At 43.2% G+C, this 12,758-nt stretch overlaps 2 long non-coding RNA genes across 3 annotated transcripts in view; both read right to left on the bottom strand.

Moving 5' to 3' along the window:
- Nucleotides 1-629: 629 nt before the first annotated feature.
- On the bottom strand, nucleotides 630-2,144 carry LOC147021836 (uncharacterized). Of its 2 annotated transcripts, XR_015060612.1 has the most exons (5): nucleotides 1,887-2,144; nucleotides 1,571-1,795; nucleotides 1,319-1,477; nucleotides 1,074-1,131; nucleotides 630-790 (listed from the first exon to the last, which is right to left on the bottom strand). It is a non-coding gene; the product is annotated as an uncharacterized LOC147021836 (long non-coding RNA). The 2 variants fall into 2 exon arrangements; XR_015060611.1 differs by having other exon boundaries at nucleotides 633-790; nucleotides 1,571-2,144.
- Nucleotides 2,145-5,137: 2,993 nt separating this feature from the next.
- The window catches only part of LOC147021835 (uncharacterized), a 63,493-nt gene continuing 55,872 nt past the window's right edge, over nucleotides 5,138-12,758 (bottom strand). The window contains exon 4 of the long non-coding RNA XR_015060959.1: nucleotides 5,138-5,426. This is a non-coding gene — a long non-coding RNA (uncharacterized LOC147021835). The remainder of the gene's footprint in view (nucleotides 5,427-12,758) is intronic.

The following is a 12,758-nucleotide window of genomic DNA, read 5'->3' as shown; positions in this document are numbered from 1 at the left end:
GTTCGGTGTGTGGTTCAAAAAAAAATCAATTTATCTCCAAACACAAACGAGGAGATATACGAGGGCGACAGATATACGAGGGCGACAGAGGAGATATACGACAGGGAAAGAGACACACACAACATGTTTATTTAATTAAAAAAATATCCACCCATCCACACAAGCTCCACCCATCCACCCATCCACCCATCCATTTATCCACAAAAACCTCATCCACATAAGCCTCATCCACATTCACCCCTCCCACATAAGCCCCACCGAAGCCCCGCCCACATAAACCCTGCCCACATAAACCCTGCCCACATAAACCCCTCCCACACAAGCTCCACCCACATAAACCCCGCCCACACAAGCCCACCCACATAAACGCCCACACACACCCCACCCACACAAGCCCCGCCCACACAACCCCCGCCCACACAAGCCCCCCCCACATAAACCCCACCCACACAACCCCCTCCCCCCTCCTCCCCCCTCTGCCCCCCCACCTTTGACCCACCACCTCCCTCATCCCACCCCCACCCTTCCCCACACACACATGGGGAGGGGAGGGGTGGGATGAGGGGGTGATGGGTCATTGGGGGAGCGCACCTACCCCCCCACCCCCTCCCTCCCTCCCTCTCCTTCATGTCTTGATTCTCTTTTTGAAATTCAAAATCAAGTAATTGTAAACAAAACAAATATAATTAATCAAAATTGAAAATATTAAATATTCATTTGCGAGAATGTGTAATTTTTCCCAGCAATCTTCTTCAGATGTCTTGTGATGTCGAAACTCAGACACCATATTCTCTTATGAAACAAAAAGTGGATAATAATTAGGTTTTATAAAGATAATTACATGGTAATATGAGTAAGCCTGGTGTTGGTTCTAAGTTCAAGCCTCGTTGACCACTGAATTAACACACTAGGAGGCCGACTCAGCCTGTCATCCTTCCAAGGCCAATAAAATGAATTCCAGTGTACTGACAAAACCGCGTCCAAACTAATGATGCAACCAACATAAGGCGACATTCCAAAGAGAGAGCGATATTAATAAACAAATAACTAAATAATAATTCAGAAACATTTACCTCCAGAAAATCATGTGTTGTACCAGATTGCTTCAACAGCTTATGTTGTGTGATCGAGCTGAAAAAAATATAATAATGAGTCAAGGGTATAGATGGAGAGACAGACAGAGAGAGGTAGGTAGAAAGACAGACAGAGAGAGATACAAAGAGACAGACAGGTAGAGATAGAGACAGACAGGGAAAGAGACACGCACGCACGCACGCACGCACGCACGCACGCACGCACGCACACACACGTGTCTCACCATTGGTTTAATTCATTCGAGATCAGAGGCCGTGATAAGACTTCGTACCAGTCATTATAAATGTTTTTCAATTCTCTTCTAAAATCATTGACCTCTTCAATAAGAGCATTCATTTGATGCACCTCATCGTGATATGTAAACTCCACTTCTTCCAAGGAACTGCCAGGAAAAAATATATATTTTCGCATTATCACGATTTAATTTATAATCAATTGCTTCATTGTTCAAAGAGGAAACCATACACAAACTTACCAACTTTGTAGTGAGCTGTTATCTTCATCGGAAGAGAGTGAGTCCATGTCTCAGTTTTTTATACCATTGGTACAAGATGGCAAAAAGATCAGAGGCCGTGATAAGACGTCGTGTCAGTCATTAAAAATGTTTTTCAATTCTCTTCTAAGATGATTGACCTCTTCAATAAGAGCATTAATTTCATGCACCTCGTCGTGATATGTAAACTGCTCTTCTTCCAAGGACCTGCCAAGAAAAAAAATATATCAGAATTATCACGATTTAATTTATAATCAATTGCTTCATCGTTCAAAGAGGAACCCATACACAGGCTTACCAACTTTGTGTTGAGCTGTTTTGTTCGCGGAAGAAAGATCGCTCATGTCTCAGTTGTAAAAATGAAAATCCCGTCTGGCAGAAACTTTGTCTGGCGAATCACTTATAAGGCAACGATGAGGAGATTGCTTAATCATTGGGTGTGGCCACAGGAAATGACGCTTCGGGCGAGACAGCTTGGAAAATAACTGGGCGATATATTCTCAAATTGTATGAATCATTTTTAAAACATACTTAAAATACCCTAAAATGGTTTTGATTAAACTTATGTTTAAAAGCCTGTTCGTGTTCTGAGATAAAATAGAAACATGAGGCCTTGTCTCACAGAATAGTTCCTATTTTTTCACAGCATGACTGTCCAAAAACACTTCCTCATTTTCACAGCACGACCGTGTCAAAAAAAACACTTCCTCATTTTCATGGCACGAACTGAAAACATTTGAAACAAAACTTTTTTTTATGGTGTGGTTTATGCACAAAAATGATTTGCAACTCGGGCGGTGGCCAGATGAGATCATTAAGAGAAGTTTATCATTTCGTAATGGCACAAAAGGGGTATCTTAAAAAATATAAAGATTCAAATGTTTTGTTTTTCAATATTTTAGATGGGGATTATTGTGCAAAGAAAATTAAACTATTGAAGGAATTTGAGAATGAACAAATCTTTATAGGTTCAATGAGTGAGCTAAACAATATGCATTGGTTATTTGATAAAGAGTGTCCCGAGGCTTAGACGTTTCAGATATTTCTTTAGAATCACCTTTAACAAATCTTTATCTTATTGCATGGGTTATTTGAAAAAAAAGTGTCCTCAGGTTAAAAGGGGAGACAAATAAACATACCTTGGGATAAAAAGGGGGTTTATTTTTAGGGGAAAAAAATATGAATCGCTGAAAATCCCCCATTCATTTACATGGGGAAAAGTGAGCCAGAACCAGTATATTCACCCTACTCATTACCTTTATTTATAGTAGTAGAACATTTTATGTGGGCAACCTTTTTGTACATTCCCATTTTGATGTTTTGATTTTTGATTTTTTTTGGTGTTTGTTTGATCAAATATTTTATATTGATATGAAATGTTGAATGTATATACATTTGTAAATTGTCATACAATTCAGCAGGAGCTGTGAAGTGATAGTAAAACTGAACTGAACTGAACTGAAACATCAGAATCAACTTCCTTCAGTAAATCAATTTCCTCTGAGCAACTTCGAAGGGCTTCCAGATTGTTGTGATGGAGCAGAGATCTCAGTTGACGTTTGACAAACTGCAGTTTTGAAAATGTTCTTGCATGAAACAATGATGCATGGGAGGGTGAGCATGGTTTTGAGGCATTTGCAAACAGTGTTGTAGCTGTTGCAGTGATACCTGCATCCAATCAGCAGTCGCAGAACCAAGACAGTTCAAATAAGAAGCCTTAAGGTCATTTCTGTCAACCTTAAGGTCATTTAAGTTGAAAAATGAAATACAAATATCATAAAACAGGGATAACAAGTAAAAAAGACATAAGATGTCATAGCCCCCATTGTTTTAGTCATTTTTCTGGATGGAGTTCAAGGGCTACCCCATATTTATGGACAACGAAAATGGCTACCAGTTTACCAATCGACCATCTTTGATCAGATTGCAAAATAAAGGGAGGGGCACTCGCACGCCATCATGTACTGTGCTTGAGCCATGTTTGAACAAAATCGGACCATGCATGTCTGAGAAATGGTTGGGAACACATTTAAGTAACAAAATGGCCACCAGTCTGCCATCTTGAATCTGATCTCGAAAAAAATGACGTGCACATGTAAGTCGTCATTCTTTATCTGTGTGCCAAATTTGAACAACATCGGTAAATGCATGTCTCAGAAATGGTTGAGGACATGTTCAACATCGGGGTTTTTTAACAACTAAAATGGCCGCCAGTCGGCCATCTCGGATCTGATCTTGATTTTAAAAAAATGATGTGCTTATGGGAGCCATCATTCATTATATGTGTGTTAAGTTTGAACAACATCGGTAAATACATGTCTGGGAAGTGGTTGAGGAGGTGTTCAACATGGGGATTTTTTTACAACTTAAATGGCCACCAGTCAGCCATCTTACAAGGATTTACAAGGAATTAAGGCACAGCAGGAGGCCATTCGGCCCATCATGCCTGCGCCACACCAATATCAGATGTAATCAATCCGTTGATACCCCTTCTCTTTGTGTGCAGCCTTTTTGGCTGCTACACTGCTACTCATTTGGCCAACCTTAGAAGGATGACAGGCTGAGTCAACCCCCCGGTGTTAATTTAGCAGCCGACGGGGCTTGAACTCAGGACCCTAGGATCCCAAGACACCATCCTAACCGCTAAGCCAACACCATGTCAAAAAATCTTGGATCTCATCTCGATAAAAAATGATGTGCCTTTGTAAGCAATTATGTGTACCAAGGTTGAACAACATTGGTAAATGCATGTCTGAGAAATGGTTGAGGACGTGTTCAACATCGGGGTTTTTTTTACAACTAAAATTGCCACCAGTCGGCCATCTTGAACCTGAACTTAAAAAAAAAATGACATGCATATTATGTCATCATTCCTTATCTGTGTGCCAAGTTTGAACAAGATCGGTAAATGCAGAAATTGTTGAGGACGTGTTCGACACTGGGGTTTGTATTTTTTTACAACTAAAATGGCTGCCAGTCAGCCATGTTGGACCTGATGTTGAAAAAAAAATGATGTGCATATGTATATCATTATGTGTTGTCTTTGTGCCAAGTAAGAATAAAATCAGTCCATACATGTCCGAGATATGGTTGCAGATGCACACAAGCACGCACGCACAGACACGAAAATCGAGACCAAATCCATAAGCCCCCATTTCGGACTAAGTCCAATGTGGGCTAATAAACATGGATTTTTGTTGTCATTTGACAGGGGCCCATACAATGGGGCTTACATGGGGCCCATGTGCCATGGCCAGCCTGCCTGCAAACTAGAATGGCTTCCATGAGGTGCTCAGGTCTTTAAACACCAAGATTTATGGTCACAAGTAAATGAATGTAGAGCTGCCAAAACAGATTTCACCCTTATTGTGAGCATGTCAGGATGGCATACTACAAAATCATTGACTTGTCACCTGAGTGTGTTTTAGACAATGATGGTGCAATATTTTGAAAGCAAGCGTTCTTCCCCCTGCCAAGAACTGGGTGGTAATGGCCGGATGAGAAACTCCCTGCTGCTGCCTGACATGTTTCCGCAGCAACGTGCAAAGCCATGTGTTAAACCAGTACTGAGACGTGAGGGTATCTGGAAGTTTAACCACATTCCTTGCCTGTTGTCCAGCTCATTGTTGAGTTTGCACAACACAGTGGTTCTGGTGCCTTTAATTTCCATCACTATTAGCGAGGACAAATTATTATCATTTACGACTGCTACTTGAGACATTTTGTAAGTTTACCTTTCACCAAGCCAGGAAATCCGGCTTCACCACAAAGGCCAACCATCTGCTGTCCTGTGTTGTAGATCACCTACTTCCTCTTCTGCTCCCTCCGTGAACTTTGTCTGTTATGGAATTAATGTTCAGGAAGTAGGATGTATTTATAAAAGAAAGATTGGAAAAACTCATGAAGGCAATAAAATTAAATATATGAGAACTTAAAGTGCTTTTTAGGTTGGGCAAACTATAGTTTCTCATAAAATGTTGTGAAAATTTCTTTGTGATTCAAAAAGTTTACATGAGATGAAAAAAGTTGGTGTATTTTATAATAATACGATTAATAAAATGATATTTCTTCAAGAGTAATGCAGAGTTGACACTGAACTGTTGTTTTATTGGAAAACTGGACTATATAATGGGATATTTTGTTCTGCTTGGACTGTTATTTCACAGCACTCGGGCTCAGCGCCGAGGTACCGTGACCATATTAATCTCACCTGCTGACTTTGGCTCCTTTCCACCAGTTCTCGTTTGCAGATTGGTCTTGGATTTAACGACTCTACACACAAGGTACCCACTGATGCCACGTGTCTGTTTTCAGAGCATGCTTGATGAAGTTTAACCATAATGAGTCGTGATTGATGAGAATGTTTTATTTGGCCAAAGGCTGATTATACAACTTCACATAAACAAATGGAGCAGTTGATGTTCAAACATCATGAGTGTAACCAGTAACCACTTACACGCTATGCTTCAGCAAGAGGAAGGAACTTGGCAAAGAAGCCTCACAATCCTTTATTGTTGCTGTGATTGTATTGTGTTGTGTTTGTGGTATGTATGTGGCTCATTCATTTAATTTTTAGCAATGACTGGTTCCGAACATTTCCGGCACCTTTTACTCTCCTCCCTCCCCCGACAGTTTCTGGCTTCATGATGGAACTGGAACTTATGAGGTGTCAAGAAGTTTCTCCCTTTCTAAAGTTTTTGAGCCAAAAACTTGATTTCTATTCCAATGTTTCAAGGAAATTCACCCTCCACTGTGAAGAATGTGTGACAGTGGTTAGAAATGATGTAGAACAGAACTAACATCTGTGCTGAGTTTAACTGGCTCAAAAGGATAAACTTCATGGTGGAGGGATAAACTGTTTGATTCTCCCTTGGAAAAACAATAGCTAGACAAGGTCATTAGTAACCAATGGAAAAAAATATGGTATATACAGCATCATGAGCTGAGCTATCACTCAAATGAGAATGCTAAACAGGCAAGCTTCGTTATCGCTAAATGCATGTATTTTGGAGTTATTTTGACTTAAAATATCCAGGAAATTTAGACATGGAGTGACTGTCTTAACAGGTTGAACCGTGCAACTTAAGCAGGCCCGAATGTGTTCAAGTCTGATGATCTACGGTGTTAACTGTACTCAATAATTCTTGACCAGGGATCGTGAGTTGTTCTCATGTATTTATCATGATTATTGATTTGGGACAATGCTTTAAAATTCTGAACATGATTTTATAGTTTATTGTCTTTTTGTCAGGCAATAAGCATCCCCCAAGGTAAAACGATCCATCCGCTTGTCCATCATGTTCAGGAAATTATCTGAGACCTGATCGTGATTTTTAATGAGCAGAGCATATATAACCTTGCATGAGAAAAATTGAAAACGAACTTGTTTTTACCTCCCACAATATCATAATCACATTTCCTGTGCTTTGTTTGAAAGGGGCTGCCGTATGACCAAACATTGGCTCGAGGGGTTGTCAAAGCAACTTGTAGCAATTGCTCCCAGTGGGGGAAGTGAGGCAAAGACAGAAACTGGCTGCAGGCCCTTGTGCACACGTTGTTTTCTTTGCATCACTGGACTTGTCACTGCTCACATTTCAGCGAAATTTGTTGAAGCAAACAATAACATTGTAAAGACAAAAAAACGACTTCAAAAAAGTTGTTTTCTTAATCGTACAGTAACAATTGATGCATTATGCATGACATTGGGGGTACCAGAAAAGGCTACCATTTTGTGAAATATGTAAATAACGAGGTCTAAGTATTATGGGATGGGCTGGCAGGATAGCTTAGATGTATGCTCACTTGCCCTTGACCAATCCAGCCAGGGTTTTAAGCTCAGTCCAAATATAAACTGTCATCTTGGTGTTTCAGGTGCAGGATGATGCATTAATGTGTGTGCCATCCGTCAGAAGGCCGTGAAGCCAGACGACCCATGTGCCAGCACTGGTTGTTGATGGATGATAAAGATCCCACGGTAGTATTTTGCGTAGGCAAGAAGGCCATTGCCGGCACACTCAACAAATTACAAATTTATGCTCCAAAAATTTTACCAACCCGCAATTGATGGGTGTGGGGAGAATGCCAATACCCCAAACATGAGCTAAGGAAGGCCTTCATCCTGCAGTGGACTGAGAACAGGCCGATGATGATAAAGGCTCATGGGTTTGTTTGTACATGAAGACAGTGCAATTAAAAAAGTCAATGACAGTATTAACTTGCTCACATTTCTTGCTAACTCTGCTATCTGTTAATGTGGTTATTGGAACTGATCACGATGACAAACTTCACATAAGAATGCAGGAACATAGATCGCTAGCTTAAGGCGATTTGTTGTGGCTTATTTGGAAGAGCTGAGTGTATTTTAATAACAACAATGAAAAAGGGGCTTCATCTACCACATCTCATTCACTGAGGTCGGAAACTTGATGAAACATGTGACATAGGCCGAATTTTCCCACAAACAGTGTGCCCACTCCTGATGTTTGTGTGCAACATTGGAAAAAAGAGGAAATGTAAAAAATCTTTCACCTTGGACTGTGACTCACATCCTGTCTTTTAATTTCCAAACTCCCTCCAAGGCGGTCACACCTTGATAAAGCCATGTTACAGCATAAACTATTTTGAAGGTCTTGCTCTTGTGATTTTTGTACAAGAGACACTGAGAAAAATGTAATTTATTTATCCAGTGGAATTTGATTCCTTTTTTTGGTTTTTATGAACAAAGCACACCAGAATCCGATGCTACACCATGAATACGAATATGATGTATGATTTGGGGAATTCTCATGATAACAGTGCTTGAACATTATGAATAAGTTTACGTCGAACCTCTGGGCAGTCAAACTCAACGTGGTCAAAATTCTAATGTATGATGTCAATCTTTGTACATTGTAAGGATTATTCATCACTCTGCAGTCTCAAATGTGATGTTTTTGTTTTGCGATTACAAAATGATTCTTCACTGTTGGCTAATGCTTCTGCGTTCCAATTTACAGATGAGAGCACAGTGGAAGGTAAAACTTATAACTTCATCCATCGGAACACCAAGGGAAAGGACCCAAGTCTCCTGTGCCACCACAAACAGGGGTGCTATCTTTTCAGTCTTCTATCACCTTCACCTGCAGGTTTTACCTCTTTAAACATCTCAGCCCTCGATAGCACATCACTGATTATATAATTTACCACCACGTTTCAACCTCACAAAGTACAAGCTTCCCTCTCATTACAGTGTACCCATTTTTATTGGTGGGAATGTCACCCTGCTCTTCCCTCTCATCCTTCGATATGGTCCACTGCAATCAGAATCCCATTTTGACCTGCGCATCTACTTGTGATGTTTCATGGTCTTTGTAGCCTTGTTTATTTGTCCATCACATGTCTGCTTGTTTCCTTCTCACCAAATGTCAACCTATGTTAAAAGTAAAATGCATGATCAGCTTCAGCACACAGTATGATTATGGGTGGCGTGACTAGTGATTAGTGGTCAACTTTATTCCACAGACAATTTTGTGAACATGCTGCCACTAAGCTTGGCATTGAATAGTACAATGATTGCTTAAAGAGGGATTTTTTGATAGCCCTGTGTAGGCCATTCGATGGTAATGTGAACTGTTTATTGCATTATATAGACTGTATATATGACAGATATGGCTGTCCGTTTATCTGTTCGCAGTTGATGCTGTTTGGCTGTTTGAGGTTAGGTGCGTCATTGGCTCCTGGAAAGATTGAATAATACCTCGTAACGGCTTATTCAAAGCTGATATTCGATATCTGATTCTATATTTGACGATGGCCTAAATAATTCTCACTCATGGCTTAAATAATGATGTTGAAATCTAGAGGGAAATCAGAAAGAAATAGGAAAAAGTGATTCTTTCTAGCCTGATATAATTAAATAATAGCCTCTACAGGACTGAGCTAAAATGGCTCCGCAAATCATTTTTTCACTCTTTTAAAGGTAATTATTATACGTCTGATTTTAATTTAAACTGGCCAGGGACACCAGTAGCGATCTTTTGCGATTAAGATTCTACTTTTATGATACATTTTTAAACAAATACCTACAATATGGAATTGCGGTTTGTTTATCAACAGTGCTTTTAAGATATCACCTCGAGGGACACACACTCTCCTCAAAGCTGTCTAGCCAGACTTTGAATCTCGTCCCAGTTATAAAATGTCATCATGGTGTTTCACAGACTGAGTGAATCATCAATGGGCATGTCGTCCCTCCGATGGACGTTAAACTGGGCTTCCTGTCTTCTGATGTTCGTCCATGAGTTGATGGACGTTAAAGATCCCCACGGTGTCCTTCACGAAGAGCGGGCGAGCTATTGCCGGCACCCTGGCCAAATTACAAATTCCTTCCAGAAAGCAATGGCAACCCACCCAGTATATAACCCTTGCTCACAAAGCTGCTTTGGCGGCACAGACGCTCAGTAATGAGTATGGTACATCAAATATAAAATTAAAGTTACAACTGAAGAGCGAAAAAGAAAAAAAAAAAACACTGAAAAGGAAATGAAAGCCGTTTAAAAAGGATAGAGCATGGACATATATATTGTTGTGGTTACCAGATTCGCAAACCACCATTCAGGTCCCTTAGGTGAGGTATCTCGGTAAGTGCATGTGTAGTTAGGCCCAAACCCGTTGTCTAGTGGGAATACATGTCATTTATACGTGCTGCGACTCTTCAGGATAGCCGTTTTTCTTTTACTATCTTTATTTTGGACCAATCGCCATCACCACAACATCAACCACCAACCACAACACCGCTTCACCACAACCGCCACGACCTTTACCGTCACAACTCGCCACCATCGCATCACCGTCATCTCGCGCCACTCATGGGCACCGATGCTGGACTCGTGTAGGGCGCACGTTGAACAGCGTGTACAAAATCACGGATTTTCTGCTTCAAAAACGGATCCAAAACGACACACGCCCACTTTTTGCCGTCCAATCGGTGAGCGAGGGGCGACTGGCTCGCCCCAGGGCGATCGATATATGCAAATTTGTGGATCAAAGAGCCTTCACGCCCACTTTTTCTCGGGCCAATGGGGAGCGAGTTGAAAGGTCAAAGGGAGGGGGTCAAAGGCGAAGTTACGGGGGGATAAAAGGACGGTGTTCGTCAGTCAAAGGAGTAGTAAAGGTCGGAACGAGGCGAAGGAGTCGGAACAGAGAGTCAAGACTTCGCGGGCGGTGGAGCTGCTCGTCGTGTGCGTTGAAGTCGGAACGGAGGGGACGAGCTGTGGAGAGGCGGCGAGGGCGGACGAGGGGGTGCTCGCGTCGTGCAGGGAGCTGCACCCCTGGGAGGCCGGCAGCGCGACCTGGCCGAGGTGGAGACGCTCGTCGCATATAATAAAGATCCTCTATACCCCGAGCATCAGCAACCCCCTCCTGTTTCCCCCCCCCCGCGCTGAGATAGTGCGACCAAGGGGGCCCCGTTCCCACCCCCCTGCCAGGCACTGTCCACGAGGCCCGCGGGTTGCGGGGCCATCGCCGCTCCGCGTCTCATCACCAGACGGGTAGGCCCGACCAGGTCTCGGCCCCAGGCCTACCTCATTCTTGAGGGTATTTCTTTTCCTTGGTTTTGGGTATGTGTTGTCGGCGCCGTCTGTGAAGTAGAATTGTATAAGTGTTGCCGTGTGCTCGGTAGTCGGTATTAGCTCTGCACTGTGTTTTCACTTTTATATTTGCTTTTTGTGTAAATGGAATTGTGTTTTCTTTTTTTTGTGTGCATTTGGTGGAATTGTATTTGTGTGCTTCCCGTGTGTCGCGAATAAATGTGCTTTATTGTTGAACTGTTTCCCGCTTCGCTTCGTCTTTTTCCCCATTGAACCCCCATCTTGCTTCACGTAAAGGGTTGGTAGTGGGCTGAATACGCCCGATAATTAATCGAACCGTCGAGGTCGACGATAACACCGCTCGGTTATTCTGATAGTCGGAACGGGTCGCTTAAGTGGCCCGTGTCCGAAGTCGACCTGCGGCGAGGTGCGATCGCCCGGTCTACCCTCCGCGTGGGTACTTAGGTAGTTCGAATTTGGCGAGCAACCCTATCCCACGCGGGGGCTGATTGGCTCGATCGCGGTGAGACCGAAAGGTCCACCCGTGACTGGTTCCCGGCGTTAGTCCGAGAGGGTCACGACTGGATTGTCCGTCCGGTGGGCGACGTGCCGCGATTCGAGTTACGTGGCCGTCGCACGCCGGCGGGCGCGAAGACAGCAACACTGGTGTCAGGTCGTGCGATACAAATTCATCGCGCCCTCGCGGCACTGGTATCGGAGAACAGGGAAAACGGGCTGTCCTGTCTCCGGCTAAATTCACGGGAATCTGTCCAGGGGTGAGAGAAGCGACCCCGATTCCCTCCAAATTACGAGCGAGCAAATTAACCCTTCACGAGAAGCAAGATGGCGTCTCAAGGCGAGCGGGAGCCGGGCGGTATTAGAAATGTATATGTGTAATAATGTAGAGTCCATGGTCCAGGATGGAATCCCCGAGCAGGAAATGTTGATTGTGCAGGAACACGGACTCGCCCAACTGAACCCAGGGCCCGAGGTGGGTGCGGCAGCGGCCGCGGTGCATGAAACCTGCCCCCCCCCCCCTCCTCCAACACCCTTCCCCAACCCTTGCCGAAACGGCTCAGCTGAGTGCATCCAACATGGCCCAGCTATGCGCCATGCTGGCGGCAATGAACGAAAAGATGGATGCGAATACACAAAAAATGGATGCAAACACAAATGAAATGAAAAACGAAATGAAAGGCATGAACGAGAAGATGGATACAAATACAAATGAAATGAAAAACGAAATGAACAAGCAAATAAACGGAATGGAAGCAAACATGAAAGAAGAAATGAAAGAGCTGCGGGGTGAGACGCAGAACATGGGCCGATGCCTGCAGGCGGGCATGAAGGCCGTGAGCAGGGAACTTAAAATGGCGACTCCACGTGTGGGAGCAAACGAGCTGGGTGGGGGTGCAACGGCTGACAGGCCCGCGGTGGAGGCGGGTGAAAAAATAATTCGTGGAACGTGTTGGGCGAGGGTCGTGACGATGACCGAAAGGGAAAAATTAAATGGGGAGACCAAAACGTGTGAGACGAGACACGAGGTGACGACAACAGAAATAATAGTTGAGACAAGGGAGGTAAAGGGTGAAGAGTTGGCAGAG

This window comes from Eptatretus burgeri, chromosome 8 (genome assembly GCF_056783735.1).
Source record: "Eptatretus burgeri isolate ZD-2024b chromosome 8, Ebu_testis_v1, whole genome shotgun sequence".
NCBI lineage: Eukaryota > Metazoa > Chordata > Myxini > Myxiniformes > Myxinidae > Eptatretus > Eptatretus burgeri.
Note: the sequence above shows the minus strand (reverse complement) of the source record. Positions and strands in the feature narration are given on the sequence as shown.